Raw genomic sequence first — 16,057 nt, forward strand, 5'->3', positions numbered from 1 at the left:
ACTCAACAGCTGTTTCTTGGCAGGCCATTTTAAGTTCAATATATTCCTCTTAGTTTTTGAATTCAACACTGTTTTACAGGGTTAGTCATATGCTTATTTGTAACACCTATGTAGGGAAGTGCCCCTTTTTGCATGGTTGCCCCCCACTTTTTGCATAATATTGATGCACTTTGACTTAGTGTGCCCTGGATTCTTGCCAACCAGGTACCCAGGGCCTACGTTCTTTTCCCTAACTGTACTGTTGCAAAACCCAATTGGCAACTCTCTGACCACATGTAAATCCCTTGTAAAAAGGTACCACAGGTACCAAGGGCACTGTAATCAGGGAAGGCCTCTAAGGGCCGCAGCACTTATGGAGTGGTGTGGCTCACTGGTTAGAGGCGGCAGACCCGTAAGCAGAGAACAGCCCGGGACCAGGGTTCAATTCCTGACGCGGCAGGGTCGTGGACCAGGGTCAAAACTGACTCGATAATTCTCGCCTCGGTGCCTACTCTAACCAGGGAACACACTCGGCAACTCTGGGCATTAAGCTTGCCTCATCTCTACAACGGCCCCCACAGACGTCGGGGATGCCTGGTTTCACCTTGGAGATACCCAGAAAGGGACCATCTCACAGGGAAAACCAGGACGGGTTCCCCAGCGGTCTTCAGCGCCAGGATACTCCATGGAGTCGCAGTGCGCTTTACAAGTACATTTACATTTACATTTACATTTACTTATTGTGCCACCCTTAGAGGCCCTGTACCTTTATACGCACACACACTGCCACTGCAGGCTGCATGTTGTGGTGCAGAACAAAGTGAAGAGTCGACATGGCACACATCCCAGTATGTCATGCCTACAATACACTGCCCTGGCATAAGTAAGCCACCTGTCTAGCTGGGTGCGCTATACCAGTGGTGAGGGTACAGGTGGCCTGTACCCCTACAGTGTCTAAGTCACTTCCTAGACATTGTAAGGGCAGTAATGCCATAAAGAGTATATGGTCTGGGAGTTTGTCATTACGAACTCCACAGCACCATAATGGCTTCACTGAAAACTGGGAAGTTTGGTATCAAACTTCTCAGCACATTAAACCCGCACTGATGCCAGTGTCGAATTTTATGAAAAATGCATTCAGAGGGCATCTTCAAGCACTCCGAAAAATGAACTAAACTCTTGTGTCCTGGATGAGTGGCTGCTCACCAGCTGCCATCACCAGCCATGTTTCTAGACCTCTGGTTCGAGAGCATGCTGCTCTTGGGTCCTAAAACAAAGCACATCCTGGGACGAGGTGCCAAGTCTCCTCCCCTGGATGGGCTGGGTCCACGAAATGGAAGCTTCAAAGTCTTGCCACCTTTGTGAGCTTACCTGAGCCATTTGCATTTGCCCCCACCAGTTCTGACCCCCATTTTGGGCAAGAGAATTGGCGGGAAAACCAAGTTAGGAGGAGAGGTGTGTTCACCTTTGACAACCCCCACCCCTCTGGTGAGGGAGGCAAGCTGAAGCACAACTCTCAGTCCCCGCCATCTTAACGATGGGGGACCCAGCAAACCAAAGTGAGGCTTATGCCCCCTCCCAATGGAGGGTGGCATAATAGGGGGTGTACCCACCCCTAGGAAGGGTGCCAGTGGTCCCGACCTATACCTACCAGTAACGCCTCTCAATTTAGTATTTAGGGGCAACCCTGAACCTTGCCTCCTCAGACAAGAAGAACGAAGAAGAAGATGGACCGAAGAGCCCTGCTGAAGAAGAAGAGGAGTACACTAACTGACTTGACCCCAGTCCTACCCTTTACCGGCCTATCCCAACTTCAACCGACTACAGCAAAATCCCATTGTGTCTTGCAGCCAGAAGCCCCGGGAGGACCTGCCCTGCCTTCCCAAACCAGACTTTGTCTCCCGTGAGCACAGGATTTGCTCACCCACAGACTCTGGGTCCAGCTGGATCCACCAGTCTGCACCACTCTGCACCCGACGCCCACGCCTGAGTTTGAGTGGCCCAACACCCCCAGGAGGAGGTCTCCCTGGTGATCCTGACCCAAGATCCAGTGATCCCTGACCAGCCGCAGCCCGTGCAGGTAAGAGCAGTGGGGCTGGGATTTCGACAGACGATGATGAGGGGAAATTAAATAAATAATTGATTTTCCCTCCTCATCGTCGATCGAATTGCCCCCTCACCCGGCCCCACCGCTCTTACCTGCACAGGCCGACGCTGTCTCTGACCTGCCTCAAGCCTCCAGCTGACGCCTGTAGCCTCAATCCGGAGGGTCCCCCCAACCGCGACCAGGAGCTCGTAAGGAAACCCAACGCCAAAAGACACCCCTGCATCCGAAGCCCCGCGGCCTTGGTTAGGACGGTGTCCAGGCAACCCCCAGCATGACAACTTACCTCTCCAAGTGGTGGTCACCTCCAGAAGATCTTCATCCCGAGCTTGCTGTGCTTTTGCAAACCGGAGAATCCCCATTGAAAGTAACAGGGCACCTGACGCCAAACCAGCACCCTGCACCTGGCCGCCCTAGTGCCGCTGTGGGTGCACTTTGGGTCCTAATCCCTATCCCCCTTTGACCTGAGCTTAGGTCCAGCAGCTTTGCTCCCTCAACCTTGTGGCCTGCTCATGGGCAGCCACAAACCGGAGGCACCATCCCCCATTGGATAACATTGGGCTTCAGTACTCTGCACCCGGCCACCATAGTGCCACTGAGGGTGCTTAAAGAGTGCATCCTCGACCCTGGGGGAACCCTGGATCTAACCCCAGAAGACAAACTCCAAAACCTAAGTGCGTAAAGATAAACTGATAACACTGCTTTCTCCCATAGTAATGCACTGACTGCTTTTCTGTGACAAATCTTCTAAATGTGGAGTTGGTTTGTATGAAAACCCTAAGAAACTGCATATGTGAAAAAAACTGAATTACTTATCCTTTGTCTAGGAAATCTCCCAGTGTGATATCTAGGCTTATGCGTAATCAAGAGAGAGAGGGAGGACCAGATAGCTAGTCCTTGTCCCCGGGGTTATATATGATTTAATCAAAAAGAGACTAGCTCATTATTTATAGTAATTACAATAATTAAAAAGACTCAAGTATGTTTCGTCATGGGGTGGGAACACCTGGTGGGTGTGTTCATAAAGCCCTCACCCACCAACCTAGTTGGTGGCATGCTTCATCATCGGGCCCACCAAGTAACACCTAGCGTGTCCCGGGTGTGCTTCGACGCCTGACTACAGCGGAGCAGGTATATTGCTGAGTGTGCAGTGAAGAGTGTTATAAAAGTGATGTTAAAACGGCTTGGCGGGGGTCCCAGTACCCGAGGGTAAATTAGACTTTAATACCTGGGCCTCCGTCAGCGGTTAAAAATAAGGCTGTTGGATGTTAGAGGCGAGTTACGACCTCCCACATCCGATGGGTCAACATGTTTCAGCCAGTGCCTTATGTCTATGCTGGCTTTCTTCAGGACCTAGATTAAAAGTGAGTGTGATTAGACTAGTGGGTGTGTGATTCAGACTATGTGTCTACACGCCCTAAAGTGTTTATCTATGTGTGAGATGGGGGATTCCTTTCTCAGAAACACGCTAGTTTTAGCAGGTTCTGGCCTCAAGGTTGAGAGGTGGCAGGGGGTTGACCAGCTTTTCTGGGCAGAGCCTGCTCTGGACCTGTAGTGCCTCCTTCGCATACCGGTGTGCGAAGGAGGCACTACAGGTCCAGAGCAGGCTCTGCCCAGAAAAGCTGGTCAACCCCCTGCCACCACTTCAGAAAAAGGGGGTGAGGTTCACACGCGTGCACAAGGTTCTCAAAAAGCAGTGCTCTACGAAGTGCTGGTGGTGTGAGGAACAGGGTAGTCCACGGGACGTTCGTGTGAAGTTTCAGGGAGGTTTAAATCCCTTGATACCCGGCCAGCCCGCGATTCGGGAACATACCTGGGAGAGCCACACTTCCCTTGAAGTGTGGCTGGGCGAAGCGCTTTGTCGTTGGCCTCCTGGCTTGTCTGTGTCTTGATCCGCCTCGGTTCTCCGGTATCCTCCACTCTTCTCCTTTTCCACGCTGTCTTCGAACCTTCCTCCTTCGCTCTCGTCCTCGCCTCTTCTCGCGCCTTCTCTTCCTCCGGGTGATGAACACACCGGTATGGGGTTACTTCCAGTATTTACTTCCTCGACTACGTCACTTCTGGGGGCGTGTTCTTGCTACAGCTCCGCCCAATTAAAGAAACAGTGTTCCTCCTTCTGTTCGAGCTCTGGTAAGGTTGCGTCCGTATCTGTCAGTTTCCAGTTCTCCATTTGCTGCATAGAAAGAGGGGAGAATGTTTTGTTCATATGTCCGTGGGGTGTATCATGACATAAGGGGTCGTCCCGTTCCCCCCTGTCACAAGTACAAATTACAGCGTACGGGCAAAGGGAACAAGATACAGATGTAAGACCTAACCCCCCTTTGACATAACAAGAGGAAGCACATGTTGCATTTTGATCCGGTTATGATACGGACTTACATCTGTATCTTGTTTCCTTTGCCATTGTGTGTCTTTTTTGTTTATTTTTTGTTTACACTGTAATTTATACTCATGTGTTTTTATGTGTAACCTTATGAGCACCAATTGTACATTCAACGTTATAAAAGTAGTATTTTTAAAATTGTAATAAAAAATCTGACTTTATCATTAAATAGAATTTTGAATTAGAATTTATTACGTTTGCATAGTTACTGAAAACCATTGCAATACAAATTTCAATTAAAACTATAGCATCATAGTAAAATATTAATTACACGTTTGGAAAATTACGTAAATCATTAAAAGCTTTGAAACAGTTAAATTACTAACATAATAAAAGTGCTTTGTTACTCATGCAGATAGCAGCCAGTATGAGTAATTCAGTCCTTGCGGAGTTCATAGCTCAATCTGAAAATGCTATTGTCTGAAAATATGCATTACTAAAGGATCAGTCTGAGCACTCTGTGATGGCTTCCCCGAGCGGCCTTGATTGGAACAGCCTCTTATCTTGATTTGGATGAAGAAACACTGTGATTACTGGTGTTTAAGCAGCCGGCCACTTGCGTGGGATGCTGACCTGTCGGGCTGCCCCTGAACCCTGGAGAAGCTTCAGTTTGGGATGGAATTTTGCTTCTCTGCTGGGTCAAGAAATCTCTCTAGTCTGCAGTTTAGTTGTGGCATTGCTGGATCAAAGCATGCCAAAACTGCTTGTCTCCTTGAACGAATTTCCCTTTGATTAAAGTGGATTTTTAACAGTTGTCTCCTTTCCTGTTGCAACTCCTTGCAGGAGTATAATAGATGGGTGATGTCGCCCTGGCCATTTTTGCACAGGCTGCAAGATGTTAAAGTTGGGTCCACCTTCCATGGAGGAAGGTTCTGGGCAGGGCCGGACTGGGAACCGAAATCGGCCCTGGCAAAGTGCTCAGCCGGCCCCCCCTCTACCCTGGGGGTGCGACCTCACTCTTTGCCAGGGTCGGTTTTCGACCGATTTTGTTACAGGGCCATTTTTGCAGCTATGCTGCAAAAAACAGCCCTGTAACAAAAACGGCCCCCTGGGGCCCAAAACCGGCCCCCACCCATGCGGCCGACCGGGGGATTGCCCGGTGCCTGCAACGGCCAGTCCGGGCCTGGTTCTGGGTGCATGGGATCAAGCTGAGGCGGAGCTTTAATAGCTTTAGTTTCTGTGCCTTTGGGTAGCCCAAATTAAAATATTTTGGGGGGCTAAGTTCTTGTAGTTATTCAGAGTCATCCGAGCATGCGATCTGGCGGAAAAGGCTGCTTTGTCCTCCACCAACGACAGTTTTTACCGAGATTTCCAAACTAATTTCTTGAAAGCTGAATGATGACTCTGTATGTTCCAGAGGGCCAAGAATCCAGTGCTTACCAGAGCCTCCTGAAGGTAGCTGCTTGCAGGATAATTCTCCCTCTGTTGGAGATCTTGCCATAAGAGCTGATTTAGAGTTTTAGGGGCCGATGATCTGATCTTGTTCCAGCAGATGATATATCGCCATATCTGGCCAATGATTGCTTTAGTAGGCCAAACTCCAACCTGAGTTGCACCGGGGAAGTGTAGTTTGGGAGGCTGAAAATAGTTCTATATGCTTTTACTAGCATTTTGTCCAGCAATATAGCATCTCTGCCACTCAGAACTTCACTGCCGTAGGTGATTGTGGGTAGAATTTCTGCCTGTGCAACGTTCAGTAGGGGACTCAGTGTTGGACCCGTTAATTTGGATGTTAAGCTTTTCATCGTTAGTGCTAGCACCAGCCCTTTCCTTTTTGTCTCTTCTTGATGTTGATCAAATGATCCTTCTTTATCTATGTAGACACCCAGATACTTGTAGGCCCCCGCTGGTTGTATTTGAGTGCCGCCCAGATGCCACAATCTCACTCCTTTCCTCTTGCTGTTAATTGACATTATTTTATTATCATTAAATAGGGTTTTTATTACAATTCTGAAGACATCAAACATAATATAGCTATGTGCTCCCAACTGGAAATTACAGCTTAGTAAATATAATAAAGAATCCCCAATGTTGCCATATGGAAGGGTTAGGCCTCGCAGTAGATAAAAACAAATTTAGGAGTTTTTCACTACCAGGATATGCAAAACTTAAAAGTACATGTCCAACCTTTTAATTACACAGCACCCTGCCCTATGGGCTACCTAGGGCATGCCTTAGGGTTGACTTATTTATTTATTTTCTTATATAGCGCTTGAATCGAAGGAGTATCTCTGCGCTTAGGATTGACCGTAAGGGTGTATTGCAGCTACAGCAAAATCAAGCGCAGAAAAGAGTGGTCTTGAGCAGTTTCCTAAATTGTAGGTGATCAGTGCATTGTCTCAAAATCATGGGAAGCTCATTCCAGTATTGAGGGCTAAGATGGGAAAGAGCTCTTCCTCCTAATCTAGCCTTTCGCAATTGGGGCACCACAAGCAGATGTTTGGCACTCGAGTGGAGAGATTTAGAAGGTACATATTGCATGAATTTCTCTGAGAGGTAGGAGGGAACCAGATTAAGCAGTGACTTATAAATAGTGCAGCAGATTTTAAACCTGACCCGTTGGCGGATAGGACGCCAGTGCAGCTTCATAAGAAGAGGGCGAGAAGGGGTCCTGGAGGGAACATTAAGGACCAGTCGTGCCACCGTATTCTGGATTACCTGCAGTCTGCTGAGTGAGGCATCATTGGCGGAGATCAGTAGGCCATTACAGTAGTCCAGACGGCTTAGTACAAGCGCCTGGACTAAAGTTTTCTGGGTAGAGTCAGGGAGCAAAGGGAAGACTCAACGTAGCATGCCTATTATATGGAAACAGGAACCTGCTCTCTGGGCAGCAGGCTCTTTCAGGATGAGGGCTTTATCTAGATGTATACCCAGGTTTTTAACTTTAAGCTTGGGAGCAGGATGGGGTCCTAGATCGATCGGCCACCATTCTGGTGTCCATAGAAAAGGGGCCTCTCCGAAGAGCATAATCTCTGTTTTTCCCACATTACACTGGAGGAAATTATTATTCATCCAGTGGGAGATAGCTCTCATACCATTAGAGAAGGCCAACTGCACAGAAGAGGTAAATTTGTCGAATGGAAAGAGCAACTGAGTGTCGTCGGCATAGGATATGGGGATAAACCCATGCGCCCTCAGAAGATTAGCCAAGGGAGCAATATAGATGTTAAACAATGTAGCCCTGAGGAACTCCCTTGGACAATTCTGTTGGAGCCGAATGATACAGGCCTATGTTGACAATCTGGGCGCGAGCTGATAGAAAGCTCGCCATCCACTGTAAGGCTGATTTTCTTAGTCCAATATCTTTTAGTCTTCTGAGCAAAATGCTGTGTGAGACTGTGTCAAACGCCACAGATAGGTCCAACAGCACCAAAATTATAGAGTGGACCTTGTCTAGGGTCATCCTGATGTTATCCGTGACCACTAGTAGTGCTGATTCAGTGCTGTATTTGGGCCTAAAGTCGAACTGGGAGGGATCTAAACAGCCCGTAAGTTCGACATGGCTGGCGAGATGAGTGTTGACATGTTTCTCCATTAATTTGCTCAGAAACGGAAGGAGCGAGATAGGGCGAAGGTTGGAAAGACCCGTCCACTGGACTTTAGTGTTCTTGCTGATCGGTCTAACATTATATGTAATAAAGGGGGGTTTTAAGGCTTGGCAGGGTGGTATTAATGCTAAGTTGGCATGGCAGTTGAAAACTGCATTCAGGCTGCAATGGCAGACCTGGGACATGTGTTAAGGTGCTACTTAAGTGGTGGAACAATAAGTGCTTCAGGCCTACTAGTGGCATTTAATTTACAGGCTCTCTGGGTATATGTAGACTACTCTACAAGTAACGTACATGTAAATTACATATGCCAATCAGGTGTAAGCCAATTAAACCATGTTTTATGTAGAGAGCACATGCCCTTTAGCACTGGTTAGCATTGGGAAAGTGCACAGTGCCATAAGGCAAACAAAAACAAATTCAGCGAAAAGTGGAGGGAAAAAACTTTAAGGTTTGAGGGTGGCCTAACAGAGAGGACCAGGCCCAACAACTAGCAAGCACAAAGCTTCTGGAAAGTTACAGCATTTGCAGTGGAAAAGAACACATCTTGTGCAAAAGAACTGTTAAATATGAAAATAGGCCTTTCAACTCTAATGTGTAAATCATTGTTAATATGACATTGGTAATCAGGCTAACTTAAATCAATAAATGATGTTACTTTGTTTATGGTTACCTAATACAATTTTGCCTTATTACATGTGCTATTTAGAATAAAAATGTGCACTTTCCAGTTAAATGTACTTTTGTTTGTAAAATGAGAACATTTGCTCTATCAGTGTTTAAGCATAAGAAATTACTTTTCAGTTCAGTTCAGAAAAAGTTTATTTTGGTCGATAGGACCATAAAAGTATGAATACAACACAATGCATTTCAATAAATTAAAAGATAGAATAATAAAAAGGAATACATCCATCTTAAAAAGGAGCATGTGGATCAACTTGATATTTCATAGAGTAGTCTACCGTGACACATGTCCAAGTCCATTGACCTTATTAAAGTGCATGTACAGAATATGTACAGTTACAAAAGAAAATTACCATGAAGTACAACTTCTCAATTATGGCTGTAGAAGTAAAATTGATTTTAGACAACTGTAAAGTTCTTTGCTGCAGTCGTGGAATGATTGATCCAGGGAGATCGTAACGCTTGCAAGGGGAAGGTAGAAGCTTAACGCATCTCGAAAATTAGAATTTAAAAAAGACATTAAAAATTAGATTAACCAATGTCAGTTGGGGGCATTATGTGCACATGTGGCTTTAATAGCGGGCTGTAAAAGTGACCGACTTCTACGTCACATTGAAATTAAAGCTTGGGATTCAGAAAATACAATGGTCGTACGAGTGTCAGTCTTCAAGACTCTAAATACCCCACCGCAGTGCACGAACCCTAGATTCCTACACAACTGGATAAGCCAGCGCTGCCTAATAAGCTTGTAGCCAGGGCAGAAGAAAAAGACATGGAGCTCTGACTCTTCCTCACAGTTGCAAGCAGGGCACCCTCACAGAGCTGTCTTTGACCATTTACATGAGAAACCATGAAGCGGCAGGATACCATGTCCAAACTGGACATATGATTTCCTTGCCAAGGGAGGTTGGATGTCATCTAGGAAGAGCTCAAATGTATATTCATCTTTCAATTACAAAATTTCGGTGGTCAAATGCCCTACGGTGGAACTCCCTATGATGGCTGCAAGTTTAGACATTTGGTAGGTTTTAACTAATTCAGCGCAGGAGATTGCAAAACACGCTTCCTCTGGGTTGCTCCAAAGACTAGTCTTTCCCATTCTACTGCATTGGTCCTTAATGTATGTGAACCACAGGATTTTATCTACACCCGGGAGACTCAGTAGATCTTTTAATTCTGATCGATAGGCTGTCAATTCCGGCGTCACCCACAGTCTTCGCCAGAAGGTTAGGGGTCTGAGACCATTCTCATCCCAAATTGATCTGATTCCTAAATCCAGACGTAGGGTGATAAAAAGGGGTGCTTAGAGAGAAACCCAGGATATGCCTCATGAAACTATTCTCTACTTTGCTCAAGTTACTACAAGAACAATGGGGCATATTACCAACAAATAGCGATATTTATCGCTAAGTAGGTTTAGCGGCAATATTTTTATCGCCGCGCATCACCGATTTTTATCGCTGAGATAACTTGCTGTTAGCAAGGTTTATCTCAAAAGCGATAAAAATCAGGCGAAATGCGTGAATATCGCTGAGAATACAGCGATATTCACGCATTAGCGACGAAATGCTCTTAGCCATGTTATCCACCTCCCATTGGATAACATGGCTAAGAACTGGTCTGAGCAGGCGTTGGTTTTTGGCGATAGCGGGAATATTTCCATCTCTAGGCCTGCCTTGCTAATAGGCGATAGCGACGTTAGTGACTGCTTTCAGTCGTTAACAGGTTGGGTACGCCCACTTTGCATGTCATTAGAGATAAATATCGCTGACATGCAAAGCGGGCCCCAAACCGCTCACTATCGCCTAAAAGCTGTCGCTAACATCAGTTAGCGACAGCTTGCTAATAGAGCGATAGAATTATCGCCGCTTAGCGGCCGAAAACGGACGCTAAACCGGCGATAATTGCCTATCGCTACCCTTGGTAATATGCCCCTGCGTCCCCATAGTTCCGCCCTGTACATTGTCGCACCCCATGCTTGCACCTTATAAATCTCTACTATAGGCCCTGTGGGTTAGGCGGAGGAATTTCTAAGTAATTTTGTAATACCTCCAGTTGTCTGGGCTAACTTGAGCTTGGCTTGGGCTATCTGTGTCTCCCAGTCCATATTTTCTGTCAGGGTGACACCCCAATATTCAAATACCGCCACCCTCTCTAACATAGTGCCGTTTAGACAGGGGTTGGGGCGGGATGTCTTGGCTGGGTTGAAGACCATGAACTTGGTATTCTGGGAATTGATCTCCAACCCCCTCTTGGTGCAGAAGCTGACAAAGCTATCTAAAACCCTCTGGATGCCCATAGGTCGATTTTGACATTAAGAGGGTGTCATCCGCAAACATCATTGCTGAGATCTTTGTACCTGCCAGCTTAGGGGCTTCGTTATCTTTTACCTTAGTGAATTGGGCAACCAATGCGTTGACAAAGAGGCAAAACAGGGTAGGTGCAAGCACGCACCCCTGCCTTTCTCCTCTGTCAACTGGAAAGCCGGAAGTTAGTTCACCTCCTTCCCCACACCTTACTTGGGCAAAATAAAATAAAATCCTGCAATCTAGTGAGCATGCTCAGTAGATAGCAGGGGATCCCATATCTCTAAGTCCCCCCCATTACTTAGCTCTGGGCGCCAGATCGAAAGCCGTCTTCAGATCCACAAAGATTAAATAGAGATTGCCACCCTCCATTCTCACCGTTTTCCAAAATATAAGTTGGAGACTATATATGTGGTAGACGGTGTAAGTGTTCTTTCTGAATTCGGCCTGATATGCGCTAAGTATTTCATGCTGATCTACCCAGCCTTGGAGGCGATCCAAAAGTATCCGGACAAACAGTTTTTGTGTGACTTTGATCAAACTGATCTGTCTGTAGTTTGCAGAGAGGAGTGGTGAACCCTTTTTAAACACGGGGACAATTTCAGCCCCTGCCCAGGTTTCGAGGATCGGCATGCCTTTCATAATAGCATTGAATAGAACCCATAGGTAGGGTCTCCATATTTTTGGCTCTTCCCTGAAGAGGTCCCCTGGAAGCTTATCCAGTCCTGGGTCTTTACCAGAGGGAATCTTACTGATTGCGTTTAGGACTTCAAGGAGAGTGATCTCAACAGCTACCTTGTGATTGAGTATTGGTGGAATCCTATGTACATCATCATAGAGGCCGAGTACTTCCTTCATAGTGTCTAAAGCCTGGAAGTGTGCTTCCCATGATTCTGCTGCTATATTAGGTTCTATTGCTAAATTGCCTTCACTGCTCGCCCTACTTACTATGGACCAGAATTCCCTCATGTGGTAATTAGATAGGGCGGTTTTTAATGCATCCCATCTGTTTGATTCCCAAGTCTGTTTTGCTATTCGCATAGTTTCCTTGTACAATGACTGCATGTGTTTAGTTAATGGTTTGTCTTTGGCTTTAATGGCCTCTAGCAGACCCCTTTTCATCTTCCGACAATTATCCTTAAATCAAGATCGATTGATTTGTGTTTTCACCTTAAGATGTGTCTTTGGGAAGAATATATCCTCCAGTTGAGAAACCAGGGCCGCATGCAAATCTGCAGCTTTGTTAATGGCTAGTGGATTGCCCATCAGTGCGGCAGCTTTTCCCATTTCTAGTAAAACTGGCACAATTACTGTGTATAACGCAGTCAGCTTTTCAGGAGACTGCTGGATTACCCCCCATTTTACTCTTCTCCTGTTATTAGTATTACATTGTTGTCAGGGGGGGGGGGGTGCTGCTGACCAAGGCAATTCCAAGGTCCAGCATATTCAGTTCCATGGACAGAGCATTGTGATCGCTGTCATGCCGCTGGTGAACAGCGAAATCAAGAACCCTATGCCACATCCTGGTCTCCACCAGAATGTAATCCAGAAGAGACACTTGGCCAATCCTGTTAAATGTTAAATTCCCCAGTATGTCCGATGCTGTACGGCCATTGCACGCTGTAAGGGAATGATTCAGTGTAATCGCCTTAATCTGGAGTGCCAGTGGGGACCAGACCTTGATTGGTGGGATTTGTGGTTCGGGGATTAGCCATCACGCATCCTCCTCACTGGAGATAGTGTCAGTGATATCGGGAAGAGCTCAAATTGACAATTAAAGTCTTCCCCGACGATCATCAGCATGCTCGGGGGAGAGTGGAAATAAAATGATCCAGTAGATCGAAAGACGTGGATTCCTTGTTCAAACCCATGGGTCAGAAGTAGATATTAATGAGGGCCAGATTCAGCGTGGAGGGGAAACTAAGTACTACGCATAGGATATCATTGGACGAAGAACTCAGTTGGTAAGCTTTACAGCCCAGATGTGAGCCAACCCAGGTACAAAGGCCCCCAGAGGGTCTGCCCCTGCCTATTAAAATAGCTGGAATACTAAATGTCGCACACCCCACCTTTACAGGGTCTTCCCGTGCCCAAGTTTCCTGGAACATACAGATGTCAAATTGGTCCACAAAGAGCCCTCAGTCAGAGCAGGGCAGTTTGCTATTGAGAGCAGCAACATTCCAAGATAAAACCCTCAGCTAACTCCCTATATTATGTTTGTTAATGTAAGCAACAGGAGCATGAATGCCATGGATTTGGATACCCCCTATTAGGGCCGTGGGTGGGTTATCAGGTGTACCAGTGTGTTGTTCTACCCTCGAGCCACTGGCATTTAGAGAGTCGAGGGCTGTAGAGGCTGTAAATCCTGGGAGCTCTTCCAGCGTTCCTACTCCACCATCAGTCACCTGCTGTGTTGGTATATCCAGATCCATTGTATTTACCACACCCTCAGGAGTGACCTGATTGCTTGGTTGACTACAACGAGGCTCCTCTGGTACTCCACAGTGCCTCTGGGTTCTCGTTCCCTAATCTATATCCCTAGACTCTATTAGACAGTCCACTTCTTCTAGTACTCCAAATCTATTTGTGACAGATATGTTGAAGGGGGTAAATCTGAGAGAGGGGTGCCTAAGGTCAGTATTCTGGAGTTCCAGTGGCCATCTACCAGGATCTTTGAAGGTATTGGTCCTGTCTGGTGTATAGCAGTAGGGGTAGAAGTTGTCCAATGGGAGGGCCCTAAACCCAGTGTAGGGCAGCTTTTTTCGCTTAATAGCCTACGAATGGTCTGAGTACTTTTTCTATTAATGACCATGCAGTCCCTTGGAATTGTTTTTGGGCTAATTCCCACCCAACCAACTCTGCGGACCATTAGAATTTCCCCTGCCCTGTCATAGGGGAACTGCCTGTGCCTGGCTAACCAAAACAGGCTTTTTTCAGGAGGTCCAATTGTGATTCCCATGGCCTTTTTGGAGTTCTGGTACCCCTGTCAGAATGATCAAGTAGGGAGAAGAAGCTGGGGGTAAGTTTATGGAAGGCTGCATTGCTGCTTCTGTCATGCCCACTGAACTGGCTTCCCCCAGCCCTTCTTTATTCGTTCTTTGCCCAGCTAAACTAGTGTTGTAGTTGTTTATACTCAGCATGGGGCGTGTTGTGTTGCCTTTCCCCTCCCTCGCAATTAACATTCATTGGAGGTGTGTGGATAGAGTGAGCTTCAGCCTGCTGTACATCTGATCCATGTATAGGCACCCAGAGGGCTATATCTCTCAAGTTAATGTGGTCATTGAGCCGCCTTGAGCACCCCTGCTGAAATCTTGATTCCTTCGTATCCCTGGGTCGTCAGCAGGTATCAAACTAGGAACATCTACCTGGCAGCTGAAATCGGCCCCCCTCAATGTAGTTTGTGTGGTATTAATAGAAGTATGTGCTTGCCTAGTGTACCCCCCTGTGTTGCCAAGTTGTGTATACGATCGACTAGAGGGGCAACTCCTTCCTTGACAATAACTCTGAATTGGGTCAGTAGATCTGCTATCGAGCTCTGCACCCAGGCTGGATAAACCAGATCTATTCAAGTGGTACTGATAGATTCTCTGGATGCTTCAAGAGTATCCCCAGGCTCAGTGTTTGGAATCGGCCCCCCCTTGGCTTTCTTACTTTTGGGTGCCCCGCACTCACTTGCTTGCGCTTCCTATTTTTAGACGTGCTGAAGCAGCACCACCCTTCCGAGTTACAATTTTTGAAGCAATTTCTAGACGTGGTAATGGAGAGGGCTCAGATGCTCGAGGTGTATGGGAAGGGGTGTGAGCTTTAGGAGTAATTGAGTGTGACAACGGAAGACAAAGATCTGGAGTTAGAGATAAGCACCTTTCTATGAGTTCTATTTCTGTTGTGACTACACCTATATCCCTCTGCAGCATTCTATCAATTGAAGTTGGGGCAGTGAGGAGGAAGGGGTTGCTTAGGGGCGGGCTGTTTGGCAGCGCCGATGTGTTTCTCCATTATTGGACCTTAGCGACCCACAGTATGACCAACAGACTGAAAACAACAAAACAAAAACTTGGGCTTCGTAGAATTAACAAGCCGCAAAGCATGCAGAATGGGGACTTATTGGATGGGATCAGGAGATGGCTTCGTGCTATGTCCAAACAGGTTGGGCTAACTGTTCTTCCCCGCCCCTAAGAGTCCTTGCTCGGTAGTAACAATTCAATATGGGTTAAGATTGCAGCAGTCAAAATAGAGTTATCAGGGAGGGGCGCAGAGGCAGCCCAGTCCACAGCTATGGAGAAGTAGCAAACAATACTCTTTCCTTGTGGTGATTAGGAGGTACTCCAATAGGACCAGGGAGAGTAGAGTGACTGCACGAAGTTCTACACAAAGCGGGCTGTATAACAAATAAAAGGGCCAACAAAATCTTACCCGCAAAGTTCGTTGAAAAATTAGAATCAAGGGGGGGCGGCCCTGCCCTGCCTCTTCCTGGCAATGACGGGCAAGGACGGGTTCGCCCTTGGTCCGAGCTTTGCCCGCCCTCGTCCCGCACTGCGGGAGAACTCGGGCGCCTTTGTGCGTGTGTTTCCCGCTATTCCTCCTGGCTGAGCGATGGATCTTGGGGGATGGAGTCCCCACTGGTGGCTGCAGCAATGTTTCAAAATGCGGCATCCTGCCCCTCTTGAGAACTTGGGCACCTTTGTGCATGCGTTTCCCGCTCCTCCCTCCTGGGAGAGCGATAGATCTTGGGGGATGGAGTTCCCACTGGCGGCAGCAGCAGCAATGTCCCAAAATGCGGCGGCCCGCGCCGCGGGAGAACTCGGGCGACTTTGTGAACGCGTTTCCCGCTCCTCCCTCCTGGGAGAGCAATGGAACTTGGTGGATGGAGTCCCCACTGGTGGCCGCAGCAATGTTCCAAAATGCAGCGTCCCCCCGTCGCGGGAGAGCTCGGGTGCCTATGTGCGTGCGTTTCCAGCTCCTGCCTCCTGGCAGAGCGATGGATCTTGGGGGATGGAGTGCCCACTGGCGGCAGCAGCAATGTCCCAAAATGTGCGTTTTACATAATTGAATC

This window comes from Lissotriton helveticus, chromosome 6, assembly GCF_964261635.1.
Source record: "Lissotriton helveticus chromosome 6, aLisHel1.1, whole genome shotgun sequence".
NCBI lineage: Eukaryota > Metazoa > Chordata > Amphibia > Caudata > Salamandridae > Lissotriton > Lissotriton helveticus.